Source organism: Tasmannia lanceolata, unplaced genomic scaffold (genome assembly GCF_043159265.1).
Source record: "Tasmannia lanceolata isolate RefF3 unplaced genomic scaffold, GAP_Taslan_0.1 ptg000003l, whole genome shotgun sequence".
Classification (NCBI taxonomy): Eukaryota; Viridiplantae; Streptophyta; class Magnoliopsida; order Canellales; family Winteraceae; genus Tasmannia; species Tasmannia lanceolata.
In genome coordinates this window covers 62,345,050-62,350,374 of record NW_027518680.1, presented here as the reverse complement: position 1 = coordinate 62,350,374, position 5,325 = coordinate 62,345,050, and the positions used below count along the sequence as shown (strand labels likewise).

The window sequence follows — 5,325 nt, the reverse complement described above, 5'->3', positions numbered from 1 at the left end:
TTCCTCAAGAACCACGCTGAGAATTGAATTTGATTTTATCATCTGGAAATTTGGATTTGCCAAGGCAATGCTTTCCATAATGAGAAAATTGTTGTTAAAAAACTGGGGAAACATGTCTTTCTGTTGATGGTTATTACTGATTGGGCGGCTCTGTCTCAAAGTTGTTCACATAACTGAATTATGAAGAGATAAAACAAAGATGTTATGTAATATGGTGTCTAACAAATTCTATCATTATACATTATTATATCTATTAACTTTCAAATTGTGTCATTATGCCTTAAAGTTGCAAATTTTGACAATGTGGTGTTTTGGAATTCTGCAGTTTTTTTTCTTCATAACTACTTGTATACAAGAAGGATTTTTCTCATGCTTTAATACATGTGATATGTAACCTTTTGAATTTCTAATATTTGTGTCTACACGTAATATTTGATGCCTATGTGTAATCTATATGACATCTTTATTAGTTCCATAATTCTAGGTATTTCATACCTTTTTTTGAATGATTCTAAGTATTTCATACTTATTACAAGCTTTTTCTCTTATTAATAATTATTAATGCAACGGAAGAAAATTTCTACTTGAAAACTCTATTACCCTTACACTTGTAAATGGGGGAGCTATACTCATGTTTTACATGAATTGAGTGCTAGTACTTCTAGGAAACATGTTAAATATCCATTTTGTTTTCATTCCAAAAGCTTGAGTAAATTAGATATTTATTTATTATGTAATTAGAAATAGTGATTTGTATCTTATAATCTATAACTTTTTCGTTCCTGAGTGATTTAGAGTATGTGAAAATAAATTTCATGTTTCAAACGCATGTCACTCTTTTTTTTATAATTATCATGTTTTCTCTTATTACTGTCACATATTTGCAGTTATAATTTCGAGTATGTATCTTATAAATGTTTTTTTGAATTTTTTATTAATTCCATCTAATTTATACGTGTCTTATATCCTATGTCATTGTATAGAATACCTATATCTGTATTTGGGTCAGATATTTTGGAAAATATGGAGTCATATCTCCATTCCTGCGGCCATGTCCATATCCATGTTTGTATTTTGGGTATCATAAGGCAAGCTTCTAATGCTTCAAGGAGTGATTTTTCTCGGGCACTTTTTTTTTTGTTCTTCTCCTTTTGATTTAGCCTTGGGGTTCACCTCGGCCGCTTTCTAGATTTTCCTTGATTTGATTAGTATATCTGTCATTTACCCTTTGAAAAAAGGCTATGATTTAGTTGACACTTTGAATTTATTGCTGACACACGTATCCTTCCATGTCCGACATGACACGCATCTCCACCTGCGTCAACACTCCTTCAGACACTTTCAACTGTACTAGTATAAGTTATTGTGGGTGTGTGGACATTGTTTTGTGTTGAGTCAAGTGTGACATTCTGTTTTATTTTTGCATATTGTGTTTACCTCTTTTAATATTAACTATTCTTTTATTATAAACTCTTTTAAGCTCTTCTTTGACTAATATTTGTTGTGGTATCATATATACTTTCTATTTTAGCAGTGTCCCCATTTCTAAATTTTGGGGGTTTGCCGTGTTCGACACTTCGTGTCCGTGTCAACACGCAACACCTGTGTCTGTGTCCACTAATCATAGATAAAAGTTCTATTTCTGCTCAGGCATCTATTAAGTGTGCAGTGTAACCTGGTTAGTTTGGATTTTGCCAGTTTTCTATTTTGAGGAAAGGGATTTTTTTCCTTACAAGTACACATATCACAATCAATTACTTGAAAAAGTCACTTGGTTTTACTTGAGGTTCTTCGTTACATCCTGTTATTAACCAATTTCAATTACAATATCGGCACTCGACTATACTAACAGTTTCATTCGGTCGTACTGTCAGTTTTTGTGAATGATTATTTTTGTTTATCCTTGTTAACATGTTTCCAAGGAACATCCTGAGGTTGGGTGAGAAGCGAAAAGCATTCAGTTTAGGATTATCTGTACTTTTATGGTTAACCAGGATAAAGTAACAGTTACGTTGGTTTCTTACGAGAAATGGAATCAATGGATACCTGCACATGGAAAAGACATGTTTAGGTATTGTTTATGTGAGGGCAAAAGAGCTGAGGTACATGCCTGTTTACCAATTCTTCCTGCAATCATGTGATGATGTTTCACCTAAATCTCGCAAAAGACCTGTCACATGGTTGATATTGTTTGCTTTTATTGGCGTAGAGGATTTGATATAGTATTTGTTACCTTTTATTATGTTTCTGTGGTTTTGTTTAATTCCTCAAGACCTTGTTTCAACTTTGAACCATGAACAAGCTCTTTTTTTCCTTTGTGTGACAATCCCGGCAGGATTCCCATTGTACGAGAATAATGTATTGCTTTTTGGGTAAATTTTATATGTTACAGGGCATCAGTCTTGTTCACTGTTAAAGGGCTGGGAGGCCTTGCTCTATATTGTAAGCAAAATTTAAACAAAACCTACTGGTGATGTTAATCTTCAAACTTTTTTCTTTGGCGTTTATTAGACTTTGTAAGCTACGTACCTTTGAACCTACTTAATTGCATTTCTGGCTCCTAACTTTGGATTGTTACTACTTGAAGCATCAAAATCTCAACTTTTAGTCACTTGAAAATTCTCGGACAGAAAATAATGTCCCTACCTTATCCTGATCTTTTTCATTTCGTATGTTGTTTTTATGAGAAGTTAGCAACTGTAATACAAGGTGTAGATCACTGTTTAAACACCCTTTCCCCTCTTCATCTGAGTTAATGATTAATTCGTCCTAGTTGACTCCGTTTACATTGGGTAAGTTATTGTCCTAGTGCGAGTTTACAAACAATGGTTGAATGGCTAACTAAAACTCTGCTTTCAAGTCAAACCCTTTCTCGTTTGATGCAGGTACGATGCTGGAGGCAACAGCTAATAATAGCGAAGGATGCTAGACGAGTTGATGTACTGTGTTATCGGGTCTCTCTAAGCCGCATACTTCTCGGTGGAACCAAAAAATACCAAAAGCTACATGAGATTGTGGATGAAGCAGCAAAGAAGCTTGAGGCAAAAGTTGGATCTTTGGCATGTGGCATTGTCAACAGGCACTCATCTGGTACAGAGGTTCAGAAGCTGTGTGATTTTGCATTGGAGACGCTAGACTCTATACTTTCTTGTGTTTTGAAAGTGTTCCCTGATTCTAAGATGCAGGGTATGGATTGCTTGGAAATCCCTATAACATGATAGTATATTTTGCTTGCTCGTAAGGCAAACATGGACAGTATCAAGAAGTCATTTTGAGTGCTTAACATTTGCAGATGCCAGTTTGATGTCTCCCACCATTATCAGCTTCGAAGATGCATCTTCGATTTCTGTTATTGTGGTTTTGGGCTCAGAAGATGCAATATCAGAAGAGGTTGCAGGTTACACCGTATGGCATCAAAAAGCTGATACTACTGACTATCCAGCAGAACCAACCTGTACTTTGCTCATACCAAACACACGATTTTTGGTATCAGATCTTGGTGCTTCCTCTTCGAGACAGGGTTTGAGCTGAAGAACAAGCTAACTGCGTCCTCATCGTGGATGAAAATAGGGTTAAATGCAAGATTCAGAACATGCTCTTAAACCAGCCTGTGTGTGGAAATCGAGTTGGTGGAGAAGGCGACCATCAATCTTTGTGCCGTTGGCATGGTCTTTGATCTCATCCTCAGCGACATGGAGATGCCGCTGGTATAAAAGACGGGCCGAAGGTAAAGCATTCTAGTTCTTGTAGGGGTAAAATTGCCATTTCATTCTTGTTGGTATGATCTTCATTTGTTTTCAGCCATATATTTATGGAATCTCTTACATGAAAATTGAATAACATTTCTTTACATGGGCTATGTGTCTCATCTCATGCAAAAGCTAGTTTTGGGGAAAAATTGTCATTCCATCACATCAAACTCAATCAGAGGATAAAATGACTAGAAAATTTACCCCATAGCGGCATCTAATTTTGAGTCCAGCAGTTCTGTACTCAAAGTCACTTATCAAACGAAATGATATCAGCACAACCATATTTTGATAATATGCATGAACTCACCTTGCTCAATATGCTTAACCTGTTGTTACAATTCCCAAAAAGCTTTAAACCGCGTTGAACAGCTGGCTAAAGCACATGTTACAAGTTGAGTTCGTGCCTAAATCATTTAGCTTCTCAAAATAGTGCCTAAATGAAAAAAACGCCCAAAATTCTAATGAAAATATTCATGTTTATGATTAAATATATTTACAAAATAATTTGTGAATCTTCGATTAAATACTTGACATTGCTATTGGATAGGCAGCATGACTATCCGATCACAATCAAGACCTCTGACTAGAAATTCGATGTATACAGGTCATAACATAATATCATAGAATTTTTTTCCAGCTATGAATCTAGCTACTTTCTATCTACACGATGAGCTTCTCTCATGATAATAAGAATAAACATATACCTGTAGGTATAACTCTACGATACATGTTATATGACATACACGTCAAGATTTAATTCTAGATCGGTTAATATATTCACGAACTGGGTGTTACTAAATCACACTAGTCAGAATAAGTTCTCATCGAATCAGATTATATGAATCATCTTTACTAAATTACACTATCAGGATAAGTTCTCATTGAATCAGATTATCTGATTCATCTCAGACAATTCCATTTGGACATATGGGCATGCATATGTTCATCATGATCTTTTGAGGGATCAAGACAAGTTATGTTATGGATTAAATTTGTTTGAGAAAGCCATTTAAATATATTTATTTCATTTAAAAAGAATTACGCCATTAAATGTATACTATTACTTTTACCTTCACTGTTTTTTTTTAATTTAAACTGTCCATTTGGAGGGCATTGAAAAATTAACATTTACTAGTAGGTGAGATCATTTGATAAAATTCTTGGTGGGACCTATCCATTGGGTTCTTCCAATCCATCCACTAATATTGTTAATAATGTAAAGTAATCAGCCACCAAAGTACTCATGGTTTACCAGTCTCACGAGCAATTATATTACAAAGGTGGGTGGGTAATTTAATCTCCTGCTTCAAAGAACGATATAACCTAAACAATTTTACTAGAAAGCATTTTCATTACATAATATGCATATACATCATATGTGGTTCCATGCATATCTCAAGATGAGGGTATGAGAAAATGTTTGGAATGATTCTTTTCCTCGAACCAATCAACTTCGATAAACACCTTAGTCATTACTAAGATAAGATGAACCCTCATGTAAATCTGGCATCCCAGTTTGCATATCTCGATAGATGCCACGTCCAAGATATAAGTCTATGATCACATGCAATTC

The 5,325-nt window shown here is 34.9% G+C and overlaps 1 pseudogene across 1 annotated transcript; it reads left to right on the top strand.

Annotated features, from left to right (window-relative positions):
* The first annotated feature begins 2,825 nt into the window (after positions 1 to 2,825).
* On the top strand, positions 2,826 to 3,684 carry LOC143870014 (VIN3-like protein 2 pseudogene; annotated as a pseudogene). The gene is made up of 2 exons (XR_013244920.1): positions 2,826 to 3,186; positions 3,293 to 3,684. The product of XR_013244920.1 is annotated as a VIN3-like protein 2 pseudogene (transcript).
* The last annotated feature ends 1,641 nt before the right edge of the window (positions 3,685 to 5,325 follow it).